Genomic DNA, 15,099 nt, shown 5'->3' on the forward strand with positions numbered 1-15,099 from the left:
GCTTTTATGCATTTCTATTCCTGCATCGAGAACCCCATTGCCTTTTACCTTCCAGAGAGCCCCACAGATGAGGACCAGGAAGGTGGCTGGGCAGCTCTCGCACCCCCCGTCTACATAAAAGAGTTCTAATGCTGGTACTCAGAAATGGCCAGTTTGCACCAAAAGCAGCTGCTGGCTTTCACAGCGTCCTCAGTGCCCTCATTGTATAATGCAGGCTATTCCCATCCATCAGACAGTTCTGCAAACCTAAATAGATGATGTATTTATTTATGGATTACTGACCACAAGAAAGAGAAGCTTTGCACTATTGTCAACCTTACAGCATTCGGTCTGCTATAAATAATGCGTCATTGTTCGGTGTTGGTTTATGGTTTAAGTTCCAATGAGCATCGCGGACCAGCAGACTCAGCAAAGATGAAGGCAGCACGGGGTATTAGTAAGAGAAATAGTACCCTCTGACGAAGAGTATTAGGAAAACAAAGCAAAAATGGAATGTTCTCAGAGTTATTTTAATGTCAACTTCTGCAGCCAAAGACCTGCTTTTACCTCTGAGAATCACACAAATCTATGATTATCCTCTGATTTTCACTCTGCTTTCTCCCAATTGTGAGCTAATTCGATTTCAGATAAACACTAATTAACACAAGAGGTCACTGCCGTGGCCAGCAGGCACCGTTGCAACGTGGCATTCAAACACACCAAGAGATCAAAAGAGCCTCCGCTGCTTCCTTTGAACTACCCAATTAAAATTTTCCCAAATAAAGCTATTGTTTTACATCTGCTTCATCCAGGGGGGAGAGAGGGCAGAGAGCTAAGAGATCATTGCCTCTAATTAGGCTGTTTTCCCTCTCTTCTTACAGGTTTCCTCCTTGTGGTTTTTTTCTCCGGACCAGTAGAAGAAAAGGATGTCCAGACCATTTGCGATGCAGCTATTACACTGCAAGGCTACAACAGGCTGAAAGCAAAGCCGTGGGGAATCTGATTTCCCTCTCGTGAGCAAAAAGGGCATCAATGCCTTTCTTGGAAAGTTTGATTGATAGCCCTTAAGAAGGACTCATAAAATGTGTCTCTCTCTGGCTATTTAGGCAATTCTCTTTTGAAGATGAAGGAGAATATTAGATTAATCCAACTGCTATAATAGCATTATCTCCTGCTTTTAAAGAAAACGTATTTTATGGCGTCTGGACTCTAACGGAAATAGCCTGCGGCTGCACAAACCCTGGGCTGGTGCTTTGCTGCTAAACGTGCTGTGGTCTCCTTGGAAGGAGTTTTCATCCCGCTTCTGGGGAACTGGTGTAAATATCAGACTTGTGCCACCGTCCCACGCGGACCGCTTGTGGGCAACAGAGAAACCAAGGCTGGGGCAGACCACGGGGTCTGAATTCCACTCTTATCCATTGGGGAGTTCAATTAAACTCAGGATTAAGGCAAATTAGCAGGAGCGTAGGGAGAAGGCTGCCCGGCAGCTGTCTGGGCTGTACGGACAGGGAACATCAATCTTGAAAGCTGTCAGTCCAGAGCATTCTGGAAAAAACTAGATGGAAACACCGGTCGAGTATCTGGTGTTAACCGCCTGGCCAAGCTTTAGTAACCCTCAATGCCGGGAAGCAGATGGGTGCACCCCTGCGAGAACACGCTGCGATGTATATCCCACAGGAGGGTGCATTCAGTCCTCTATACAGGCCAGTCACAATAAAATCCCCGCTACCACCATCCAGTATCCAGAAACATCACCAGAGGAGAAACACTCTTGATGGGAAGGGAATTGCAGAGCGGGTATGTCTCGGACGGGGCACGTCAACTTGCTTCCGCATCAGCCCGCTCTGTTCCCTCGTCCTGGTCTGCTCGTTGCCAGCGCCCTGGGGAACAAGGCAGCTCGTGTCTGGCAGGGACCCAGTCCCTTGGGCAAGAAAGAACTGATCAACTGATTATTCGCTCCTGGAAAGAAACGTTATCTCCTCTCAGCGACACTGAAGGGAGAAAAAAATCAAGATAGTGACCGCAAAGGAGATCAGGCCACGGCTTATGCTCACTAACGGCTTAAACTCACCTTCTGGGGAATTCATTTATTGGTGCCAAATGATGAAAGAAGATCAGGACTCCCCAAAACCAGAGCGGTTGCTGTGCATTTGTGAAGTTCAGCTCCTCGCCTGGCCCTGAAGCTGCAACGAGCTTTGCCTGGCTGCCAGGTCTCAGGGCAGAGCCGGCGAGCGGCTGTACCGTGCCTGCCTTTTGCGCTGAGCCCCAGCAAGCAGCCAGGCTTTGTGCTATTTGCGAGACGCCTGGCTTTGCAGGTCTAGCTTCTCACCTTGCACGTTGTGCTGTTTTTCGGTTTGCATCTTCTGCGGCTCCACTCTCGTACCTTGATTCACCAGCTGAGCCAATCTGACCCTCCGATGAAGAAGCTGCCTTACCTTAAAATACTCCTTTTCCCTCTAATGTACTCCTGGGTGCTGCAAACAGTACATTGCTTGTCCCAGGATTTAATCAGATTAATTAAGCTGCACTTGTATTAATTTAAATTACAAGTATCTGAGGGCGCAGCCAAATCAAGTGATTTATGGGCCATATCAATCTAATTAATACCACCAACTCTTAAAATAAAAACCTAATAAATGAGTTTATTATACAGATGTAAGATCGACTTATTAGCTTTGGGTCTCTAGTGACATGGCCGATTTGATGGAAGTTTTATATCCTTGTTGGGAAAATGTCTTTTTTTCCCCCCCCCCGCCCCTTCCCGCTTGCTGTATTTTTAAAAAATATCTTCTGCAGGGCAGGGGGAGGGAGAAACAACACAAGCTCAGTTATCAAAACACTAGCCAAGCCAAGAGGTCCCCAAAGTCTTGCTGTACACAAATTGTGTGGGTTTTATAACTGCAAGTGCCCACAGGAGAATAGTTTATCTGGCTTCTTGCAGGCAGAACCTGCCCTGGTCTGCGTGCTTACCGTTAAGCAGCCTGAAACAGTAGTTAGCCAGGGGATGGGAATGGAAAGGGAATAAGAAGAGAATTAAAAGCTTCTCGGAAGCGAATCTGCGGCAGAGCGTGCCGTTTGCAGGAAGGAGCAGGGCTGGTGTGGAAGGCGCCTCTGTGCTGCTCAGCAAGGTGACTTTGTCGGGCTGAGCGATGGGTGCCATCTGCAGCGGCTGGAAAGCCAAAGTACCCTAAAATGTCGCTTGCACAGGGACAACTTAAAGATGCAAAAACTTCCCTTTGCAACCGCGGTGTGGGATTTCAAAATTTATCGTGGGGGAAAAAAAGAAGAGAAGAGTGTTTTTCTGCAGAGAAGCCAAATGCCACGGTGAAGCTAATTACGCAGAGTACAGGAGACACCTCTAATCCGCAGCCCAGGTGAAACGAAATGCAGAGGTAAAGGAGGAGGGAGAGCCACACTCGTCCGTGCCGTTACCCGTCCCCCCAGCCCGCCGGCTGCTCTCCCCGTTTTCGCCCTTGGCAGCTCGGCTCTGTGTTGACTGGCTTTTCAGCGAGATGCTTTTGCTTCAGTCCTGAAGTTCACGCTCGATTTCCTGAGCTGTAAGATTGTTTCCCTTGCTTTGCAAATCCCCCCTTGGAGCAAAGAGCCGCGCGAGAGACGCGCGATGGAAAAAGGAGCAGGCTCCATCTCTTTACCCTTTCCTTACAAATAAGTTCTTCAAACGCGTTTGTCTTATTGTGTTCAGGATAACAACCTTCTCCAGCAAAGAAAAGGGAAGGAACTGGGAGGGCTTCCTGGGGGAGAAAATGGGGCGATTTATGGAATAATTACATAAAGACAACGCCATCCTGCGTGTCTGTCGCCGTGATTTATTATAGTTACACAGAAAATTGGCTGATTGGACCATAAAAGACGGCTGCAGGCAAACCCGAACCCCTTTGCTTTCCTGTTCGCCACTCCACACGCACAAAAGCCAATGAATTAACTCAGCAACGTTCATAACGCGCTTGGAGAAATGACCCGTCTTTGCTATTTTAAAGGAGGTGCCAGAGCAAAGGTGCTGCAAGGAGCAGTTTGTCAGACACGGCCACATTTACTATTCCTGCTGCAAAGCCGTGGGCTGGCTGCTTACACGGGAAACCTCTGCAAACCCCACCGCCACCTTTGCTGATGTACCTCAGGGTCTGGGGGTACTTTATTCCATTCCATCCAGTGTTAGCTGGATCACGCCGCAGATTTTTTGCAGTAACCCCTGCCTCCCTCTGGCTGTTACACTTCCTATGTGCCCGCGCTATTATGCACCCTCTTTCCGTTCACTGCCCCTAATTATCATTTTGCATTCGTCTACATCCAGCTGCATTTTCCATTTACCAGCTCACTTGGCTAAAACATCCCGATCCCTTTTGTATCAGATCAGGTGGCTTCTACCGCTTTCCACACACCACTCTCATTTGAGGAGTTTATTCTAAAAAAGAAAAGCATTTAGCAACCAAAGGCACCGTTAGTCATCCAGGGCTGGGAATTCATTCCTTCCAGAGATGTTTCATTACGGGAAAAACTTTCCCATGTTTTCTTTATGCAACTACTGTTCAACAGCTCTGCCAGCTCTATATCACCACTTACCAACACCTTTTTTTAGTGGCTCCCTGCTCATACCAAAACAGCCTCTCTGGTCCAACAGCGTGTCTCCAGAGGAAGCTACAAGCTCACATCTTCCTTCCTTCAAACCCTCAGCAACAGCTCGTAAAACTTTATCCCTTGGGTCCGTGGGCAACCTGCAGTGTATCCCACCCACGCGGCCCCGGAGCAGCCTCCGTTCAAAGGACGGGGCACAGAGAGGCACGACGGCGTGGAAAGCAGGGGGCTATCGTGGGACAGAGGGTTGATCCTTAACTCTACCGCAGCCCACCACGGAGCCGGGCGAGTCCGAAGGTCCCCGTGTCCTTCGACTTCTCGCTGGCCAAAGGCAGCCGACGCACGACCGTTCGCAGGGTGAAGTCCCTCGGGTTTGTGCGGGTCGTGTATCACAGCGGTACCTGGAACAGGCAGGCTAAAAATAAGCTGGAAGGCAAAACAGCTATGGCGTATGGAAAAAACAAACCACAGGATGATTTACAGATGAGCAAACTCCCTGCGAAGCCCGGCGGGAGGGTTATACCTCACACTTTCCAAAACACAAACTCCTGTCCAATAATTCCGCCTCACCAGTCGTTAACCTGCTGCTAATCTTGCTGCAAGCAGTATTAGTTGTTGCTTCAGGCCGTGGGTTGAAGATCCCCAGCTTCTACTAATAAGAAGAGTAGAAGAAACATTTCTTTTAGCTAAAATGGGAGAACTCATCTTTATCCTTCCCGTCGGAGGAAAGTTTCTCGTGGCCGCTGTGTGCAGAACAGCAGGCAGACCTCAGTGACCATAACTTGTAACAATGCAGCAGAATTACTTGTTTTATTTAAAAATGCATGAGCTGGAAGAGGAAAGAATTTGAGGTACAAATAGATTTTATTAAAAATAATTATATCCAGGAAGAGCAGGGATGGGATTTATCACAGCTGTGGTTCCAGGCAGCATTTCTGCATGTGGGCAGGGTCATTATAGCAGGTCTCTCGTAAAGCGATGTCTGCTGAATGTGTGGCCAGTTATCGCAGAGAAATTTTCGAATGAAAGCCTGAGCTAATCCAGGAACAGTGTTAAAAGGTGTAAAATGGCCGAATGGCACGGAAATGTTTAAATCTGTCCTTTGCTAAATGTTAATGGAGAAACTGCGTAATACAACCAACCTCCTGCAGAAGAATCAGGTCTGGCCAGTAAAAGGATGAGAAATGAAAACTAGTTTTGTATAAAGATAAAAAGTAATTTTTACTTCAGTGCAGCTTCAGGCGCATTGGAAGTAGTTGGGTTTCCTTCTTGGACAACCTCTATAAAAAAAAAAGACAAAACATTTTAATTTAGTACAAGGTCGTAGTCTGGCTGCAAAGAAAACTAAACCTTGGTGTAAATACAATGATGAAATTGGGATCGTTGAAAACAATAATCATGAAAATCATGCCTGAAGGCAAAAACAGCCCAAGGGGCCGATGCTCTCACAGCGACACAGCACGGGTTTGGGAGCAAACCGTCCCCCCGGGATGTTTTGCAGCCTGGTTTCTAGGGTCTGCAGCAATCTCAGGTGCATTTGCACGTGCGTGTGGGCATGAAGCTGCTCCAGCCAGAACAGACGAGACAACCCAAGACGGAAAGGACACGGGGCTGAGACCCTTCGGGGCTGGAGACGATGCCCTGCTGGGACGGAAAGGCTCCGGGAATGGCTTTATAGCCCAGGACCAGCAGCGGGGCCGGTGCTGCCTTTCCCAGTCCTGACGGATGCAGTACCCAGCGGGAGCCCGCGGACAGCTGTGGCACGGGAGTGGAAATTCCTCCCGACCCAGCGAGTGCACAGCGGGGAAGAGCATAATCTCCGTGATTTACAGGCTGCGGCTCTAGTTTAAAATACATTAGACTCCAACTATTTAATTACTGGGCACTACCAAATCACAGAGACAGAGGAGTCGGTCACGTCTGCTAATGCCAACATTTATCATCCTATTTATCTACTCCAGCTTCTGAGACCCATATCGAATCACTTTCCTGTATTAACTAATAACGTATGAGTTTATTCCTTGTACCTCTGGGCGGCCCTCAATGGACGTTATAGCACTGCTGGCAGCACACATCCACCTAGGGATAGATAAACTGGTTTAGAGCGTATAAAGAATTGTAATCATCAGCCAAAACTCAAATCCAAATCAAAGCCTTTTCCTCTGCTCTCTCCTGCCCCCAGATACTAATTCTCACCGGAGAGTAAATGCAAACAGTGCTCGGGCTCTCTGTCCGGCCGAAAGGCTGTAAACCTCCTGATATTTCTGAGAAATCATTAAATATCTACATTTTACGGTTGTAGAAGGGCATAGAAAAATTAAGCGGCTGTCTGAGAGCTGGGGAGCGGGACAGGGTGCTCTCTGGGCAGCAGTTCGCATCCCTCCAGCAATGTGCCCCCATCCCGCTCAGCCATGCAGGGAGGGCAAAAATGAACCGGTACAGGCACGGAGACAGCGCCGGCTCTCGCAGGACTGTTAGATACCAAATCAGCTGCAAAAGAAGTTCAGTAGGTGAAGCGAATTTTTCTGTGGAAACATACTGGGTGTGCAAGAAACGTCGAGAGGAGAGTGAGAAACTGCCGGGCGATGGGCAAAGCCACTCCTTGTGCTCAGCCTGCTCCCAGTAAAGTCCCAATAAACCCAGCGCGATCTTCCTCTGCCTGCTTTTCCCACTGAAAATGATATGCCTTTCATTTTGCTTGCTTATGCTGCTTTCCATAAGGAAAACACGTTTTAATTGCTCTATTTGGAAACTTTCAAGCAGTCTCATTTTCAGAAGAAATATTCGTCATCCTCTTGGCTTTGCACGCATGTCTGTCCTCAAGCTGGGCATTAAGAGGGGAAAAAAGATGCTTTCCGTCCTCCCAGAGAGTCCCAAAAGAGCACAGTAAAGCAAATGTCCTTTTATTCCATGGCAGGTTTTTTTGCTGGTGCCTTTTACTTCCATCACTATGACGCTTATCTCATTATTGCTTATATATTACAGTCCATCATATATATATATATATAATCTGGTGGTTTATTATTAACCCCTATCACCTCTATCTAATTCTGTTTGCCAAGCAGGTGATCCAGCCTTTGAGACTGGTAACGCTTAGAAAACCCAACTACCCTGAGCTCTGACCGAGCGGTCATTACTAAAAAGGCAGCTCGGTAACGAACAGAGCATTTCAGGGAAATTATCTCCGCATCTTCACGAAGTCCCCTGGAACAGTTCAGACACGAAGCTGTCTTAATTGATAGCGTGGCCACTTAGGGGAGCAGTATCCATAGAAACTCAGGGGCCTTGACAAGATGACAAACAACGCTGCGAGAGCCTAATAATAGCAGAAATAATGAGGTGTGGCCAAAAAAACCCAACAACAACAAGCGAGGCATCTCGCCGTATCGAATGGGTGGGCCCAGCCTAATGAAAGCCTGGCAGATAACAGTGACGGCTAGAGGAAGGTGAAACACGACCGGAGGATGGGAAAAAAAAAAGAGTCGCCGAAGCCAGATGGGATTTCTGTCCCAGGGAAAAGCCCGGCAGCAGTCGGTGCTGTGGGGGACGTGGCTACAGGGCTCTGCTCTCTGTATACAGCCATAAATCAGGAGCAACGTCACCGGGAGCATCTTGGGAGCGTGGCAATGCTAATGCAGGAACCTGGTCATGTTTTAGAAGAGTCACCCCATAGAATCGTAGAATCGTAGACTCGTAGAATCATAGACTCGTAGAATCATAGAATCATAGAATCACAGAATCATAGACTGGTTTGGGTTGGAAGGGACCTTTAAAGGCCATCTGGTCCAACCCCCCTGCAATGAGCAGGGACATCTTCAACTAGATCAGGCTGCTCAGAGCCCCGTCCAACTTGACCATGAACGTTTCCAGGGATGGGGCATCTGCCACCTCTCTGGGCAACCTGTGCCAGTGTTTCACCACCCTCATAAAAAATTTCTTCCTTCTATCTAGTCTGAATCTCCCCTCTTTTAGTTTAAAACCACTACCCCTTGTCCTATTGCAACAGGCCCTACTAAAAAGTCTGTCCCCATCTTTCTTATAAGCCCCCTTTCAGTACTGGAAGGCTGCTCTAAGGTCTCCCCGGAGCCTTCTCTTCTCCAGGCTGAACAACCCCAACTCTCTCAGCCATAGCATGGCCTTGGGGACGACGCTTGGCCGCCGGGGATGTCCAGCCGGGCTGGGACCCGAGGAGCCCTTGGGAACCGCGGTGGGTGGTCTCAGCCCCTTTTCAGAGCCTCTCGTCCGGCTTTAATCACCTCTTGACCCAAGTACGGCTCGTTCTGCTCGGCGCGGGCAGAGCGATGCCACTCGCGGCACAACTTTCCCACGCGCTGCGGCGTGCGGCGGGAGAGCCCATCGCCCACCGATTCGGGGCTGCCTCACGCGCTGCCGCCTGGGCTCATTGTAGCACCGTAACTCATTGTTCGGGGAGACCTGACCTTTTTCTTAATTAGCTTAAAACCGCACAATAAAAAAAAACCGAAAAAAAACACGGAAAAAAAAAAAAGAAAGAAAAAACCCTCCGTAAAAGCCAGTCGCAAATCAAAAGAGGCAACAGTGAGAGCAAGCAATGTGTCACCACAAGTGTCCGAGTCAATGGAAACCTTGTTAGGTGGGGAACAAGGGTCCCTGCTAACAAGCTCTTATCTGTGTTTTTGTTTTCTATTGAAGGTGCATGTCATTAGGAGGAGTGTTAACAAGAGCTCTCAATAGCTTCATATGGCCAATGGCCTCTGAATATTCATGAAGGTGTGAACAGAATGTGGGAAAGCGGTGGAAGAAAAGGCAAGAAAAGCGGCAAGAGGGCTGATTGTGCCGGGAAGAAAGGACCCAGGGCTCTGTGGGAAAAAGGGATCCTGAATCCCTCAAATAAGAGCGTATTCCCCAGGCAAAACCTGTCCTTCAGGCTGTGCGGATGGTATTGATGGAGCGAAAGATGTGGGGTTTTTCTGAGCAGCGCTGGCAGGGAACCAGCTTCTGTCATTTTAGGTGACAGTGGCCAGGTTTGGGGTTTTTTTAAACTAAAAAAAAACAAACCCAAAACCTGGAGACCCGAGTGTGAACAATGTAAAACCCAGACGTATTTTCCAGCCCTACTTCTGTCTGTGTGGCAATGCAAAGCGCCTCTTACCCCACACGTCCCACCGGTCCTCCCGGGGATGAGCACCAACGCCCCGAGACCTGCTGCAGCCTCCACCACGGATGTCGCAACCTCAACATCCAGCGTTACCCTCAATATTAATGCACAAAACCCAGCAACCAGGCTGGCGGGGCTGTGCACCCTGCAGACACCCATCGCTTCTCACTGGGGACGAGGCAGGCACCTATTTTTGGACGTGTGCTACCTTCTCTCCAGGTTTATTGGGTCCTAGGAAGGATCCAGAGGGTGATTTTTGCTGGATGCCCTATATTGAAGTGGGGATGTGCTCACAGGGGATGGAGAAGAGGGGAGGTGAAGAAGCACGCCCAGACGCTGCTCCAGCACCGCTGTGCTCACCGCACAGAGGGGAACGACTCATCTGCACCCAGATACCTGCTGCCCAGCACCTGCCTCCCCACCTGCACCTCCCGCCATCCCCACCCCTACAGAAACCTCAAATTTGCCTCCGGCAAGAACCCGGCAGGGCAGGCGGGGAAAGGAAAGATGCTTTTCCTATAAAACACCTCTGTAGGTTTTGCAGCCGCTGCTTCTGCGCGATCACGGGGCCAGGGATTTCGGCTGGGCTGTTTTAACGCGGAGTTCTTGCTCTGTTCGTTTCGGAGCAAAATTATACCGCAGAGTTGCCTCTTCTTGAAAGGCTCCAATCTCGCGTGTCAGTCCCGGATAAATAGTTTTCATTCAACAAATCAATGAATAGAAACAAAGTACGGCAAAATAATGTCAAGTCATTTCACTGATAACGACAGCTGCTGGGCTGCACAGGAGAAAGGGAGAAGCAGGAGGGGGGTGCGGGGGAATAGATTAAAAAATGTAAAAAGCAATGAATCACAGCTGGGGGGGAAATCATAAAACCGCAAGCCAGCACTGCTCCCGCACAAACGTACACGGTATTTACTCATCTATTTCTAACGAAATTTAAAGTAGAATAGAAAAGGAAAAAGGAAGGGGGGACGATGCAAGGAAATCATCAAAACCATCCTCGTTAGAAAAGCAAAAGAGCTTTTTTTCTAGCACGAAGACCCGATGCAGAATGCAAAGCAGCGCGGCACCGAGTGCCGAGCGAGTGGGATGCTGCCCCGGCCCCGAGCCCCGGCGCCGCACCATCGCCCTTTCCTCCCTTTTATCAATGGGAAAAGAAGCTGGGGGAAAAAAACCAGGCTGAAAGGGGTTTTGCAAGTCGGGAGGAAGAAGGAGTTTTGGCTGCTCTGGGGCTGGGAGGACGACAGGGCCAGAGCAAACGGAGTTTTTGCTGAGCTGCAGATGAGGTGCTGCCGAATACCCGCTTCACAACATACCCAGCCGGCCGCAAACGTGGGAGAAATTTCCTCGGGCTCAACACCCGCCATGGAAATCACCACCCCCCTGCCATGGACAACATGGTGGCGTTAAGGGCTACGGGGTGACATCGCCGGCACCTCGCTCGGGGTCAGCCACAGCCCCTCAGCCGAGCCCTGCCGCTGCCAAACTGCCCCAAAATAACCCAAATTCCCTCCCCACAGGGAGACAGGGCACACGCTTTAGACGATGCCCTGCAAAGTCCGCCTTTTAAATCCCAAGCCGCAGCTGCTCTTTGTTTGCTGCGTGAACTCTCCCTCCCCGGCCAGCGCTTCACGTCCTGCCCCAGCTGGGCACCTTCCTCGGCTCTCACGTTTCTGCAAGCTTTTGTTTGGTTTTTAAGTTATGTTTTTCAGCAAAAAGCAGCTTGAAGTTAATAAACTGCTCCTTGCAGCTCCTGGAAGGGCTTCGCATGGACACGGCAATAAAACAACCCTTGATGAAAACACAGACACTGCTGAGCAGAGCGATGAGAGCCGAGTCCAACACAAAATGCTGGTTCAAGAGGGTTTTTTGGCCTCTTTCCCTCAGCGAGGATGCGTCAGGCAGCTCGGAGCCCCCCGCCTCCTACCAGACCCCAAATGTGCCAACCAGCCTCAGCAGCACCTTGCACGGGGCAGGATTTGTCCCTGGAGGGTTGTGGGGTTTGCCTGGGGGGGAGGAACCACGTGCATGAGGCTCCCGCGGGACAAGAGCTCCGGCACGGCACTGGGGGGACGCTGCCCGCTCCCCGTCCCGCTGCAGACACAGCACCGAGCCGACGTGCAGCGTTGCTATCCCGCCTTTCTGAAAGCATTCCTTAAAAAAACACCTTTGCTTGAAGAAACGCGACCCTTAGAGAAAGCCACCTCCACATATGAGGAACCCTGGGAAGATGAGAAATACCAGAAACTCTGCGATTGCCAGGAGTGGTGTTGAGCTGGGAGGAAGCACCGGGAAGATGGTGCTGTGGTTGGGACTTTATCTGGCAGCTCCACGCCGTCCTTCTCGGGAGGGTGACCCAGGGCTGCTGCGGCGAGTGGGGACCCGAGCCCGGCACCTCCCGGGATGGAGCTGCATGGAGGCGGCCGCCGGGAGAGCTGGCTGCCCCGCAGCGGAAGACACTGAGTCTGTACGTGGGAGTTAAACTGTAACCGGGGTCAAGTTGTACGACAACGCGTCTATTTAGACAAAATTTTGCCTGGAGGACAACCTGAAGAAAGGTTCCAGGGACTCAAACCGCTCCGTTTCTGCTCCATTCCTGCAAGTTTGACCTTCCATTTCAAACAAGCTTTAAATTTGCAACTAAAACGCTGTCAAACGCCACCATAAAAGGCTTAATTCAAAGCGCAACATCTCGAGTTTTTCTCTCTGCCAGAGCAGTCCTTTGCTCTTTGCTTTTGAGAGAGGAAATCCTGAAATTGGGAATTCCCTGGGAAATGCACAGCCTGGCTGGGGCCAGCCTGGCGCTGCCGCGTGGGGAAAGCTTGCGGGGTGAACGTGCGATGGCTCGCGCCGGTCCTGGGGAGCCCGAGTTAAACGGCACCGGTTCTTCTTAGGTCTGTTGGCAGGGCAGCCTGGAGGATGCTCATCTTGAGAAAAGACTTGATGCCAGGGAGGAAGACGCAGCCCTTTAATCTCAGCTACCGTTTGCAGTTTTGTTATTAATCCCGTAAGGTGAAAAAAGGGTTTATTTTGCCCAGGGCGTAAGTTCTTCCAGGAAAGATTTTCCCCTCACCCTGTCCCAGACCAGCACTATGACCCCGAACATTAAAAATAAACCATGACTTCAGCCCTGAAAGGACTTTGCTAAATCTTCCCTCCTTTCTCGCGGGTCACAGAAACCTCCACGGGCGCAAGCACTAAGGATTGCAAACTGTGAACCTTGTGTAGGAACAGGGCGAGCAGCTTTTCCAGAGCAAATATCTTCACATCACGAACCCCAAACCAGGACTCTGCGCTCTTACGCAGGAGGATTCAACTTGCGCCAGCCAGAGCGAGCGAAGGTGCCCTCTTGGAGGACCAATTTTGAGCATCGCTTCACGGACCAGCCACGACAGCAGCACAACCGCAGCTGCTGGTACGGGATTTCAGGGTTGCTGCTGTGCCGTGGCCATGTGAAACTCAAGAGCAGCGTGGGGAAAGCCCCGCTGTGCCCGAGGCCAGAACGGTGCAGAGCAGAGGCAAATGCTTTCCCCGACACCCAGGGTATTTTCTAGCTCCCTCCAGCAGTGAGCAAGAGAAAGCACACATGCCCGCCAGCTCGCCGAATTGCAAATAAAACGCCCTTTTAAAATGTGGTGGAAAACGTGTCGTGTTGCAGCCTGAAAAGGCTGTGAAGTGCTCCGGCTGCACCGATGCAGCGGGAGGGACGAGTCTCCATGGGAACCTCACGCTTGTTCATCTTGAAGAGGCGAGCAAGCGGCCTCGTAACGTGCCACGGCTGCCATCTCGCCGGGGATGGGGAGAAACTGGTACCGAAAAGCCTGACGGGGTGGCAGGGGCTCATGGCTGAAGGGCAACTGGTGATGCCATGGCCGTTTGCTCCCGCGGTTCCTCGCCCGGCAGCCGAGGTGGGGCTGGGACCGGCTCGGAGCGGGGGTCCTGCCGCTCCCCTGCCCGCAGCCACCATTGATGCTGGCGGATAGAGGCGCACAGGGAAGGGCAGGATCCTGCAGCCTGACAGCCTCCCCAGGCGCTGACCCAGCCAGGGTGACGCGAAACAGATTTCCCTCTTCCAAGAAATAGGAAAAAATTTTACAAGATTCCTAGGATTTCAGAGGAAAAGAAATGAAGCGAGGGAAGGGCTCTGCCGGCATCCTTGAGCCCGTTGTTCACAGCAGGGCTGTTGCTGGCGTAGCCGGAGTGCGAGCACGCACCAGGACAAGCCCTTCCCTGCTACACCCCCCGCACACACGCACAGGCCCTTCCCCGCACTCCGGAGCATTTTGGGGGCCGTGGGCGAGCGAAGCGCCCTGAAAATGATGCCCATGAAAACTAGGATGGGTCTTCTTACCCGGAGCGTGGGGACACCTCCCATCGACGACGCTTCGGGTACCTCGCCTCATGCAAAGCCCGCGCCGGCCTCCAGAGCTTAAGAAACGGGCGGCTGCGTTAAGGCAGAGAGCGGGATCGCCTCATGGCTCACGGAATTGGTTTCCTCCTCTTCTGTGAACGCGGGTTGATAAGTGGTTACTTAAAAGACCACAACTTGTTTTCCGAAGTCATTTAGAGGGATGGCACACACACTCGTTTGTCAGTGTGACACGGAAACGCGGCGAGCTGCTAATTCGTCAAGCCCAACCTGAGGAACGCGCCCCTGCCCGCAGCGCCCGCACAGGAGCGGGAGCCGTCCCCGCCGCGGGAGAGCTGCTCGCTCCTGAAGCTGCTCCCGGTCGGCACAGCCCGCGGGTGAGACCACGCAGCTTCAGGCTTGTCCCATCCCCAGCCCGGCGTCAGCGTGAGCCAGGCTCTCTGCTCTTGCAGAGCAGGAACATTTTATAAACCAGCAGGACAGCACAGACGGAAAATGAGTTCACAACATTAACGTTTCCAGGATTAAGACCCATTGGTGTTTCTAACTAGCACAAAGAACTGCCAGAGTTTACATTAAATGATACTGCTGAAAGCTCGCCTTGATTCCTCCGTCTCCGATGACCGTGGAAGGGGTGGCTGCAGGGCGGTCGTAGCTCTCCCTGCTTACCCCACCCCAAACTGCAGGACATCACGAGGCCTTAGGGCACCTGGGAGAGGACAGAAATGCTTTGCCATAATAAAACCCTGCAGGCACAACAGCATGTGGAGAAACCTCCCTCCCTGCTCTCTGGTGATGAAGACACAGCTACACGTCTAGCTCAGAGGCACCAGCAGGTCCCACCACCACCACCAACCCAAAAGCCCACGGCCCGTTGCTGGTGTGACACTCGTGTCCCGGCTTGCATTGCACAAGGGCTGCTGAAGGCTCCTGGGGAAGCTTTGCCATGTTATGGTAGGGCCTACACAAACCCCAGAGGGGGACACAAATGCAACCTATCGACACACGGTGGGTTACC

This window comes from Gymnogyps californianus, chromosome 11, assembly GCF_018139145.2.
Source record: "Gymnogyps californianus isolate 813 chromosome 11, ASM1813914v2, whole genome shotgun sequence".
NCBI lineage: Eukaryota > Metazoa > Chordata > Aves > Accipitriformes > Cathartidae > Gymnogyps > Gymnogyps californianus.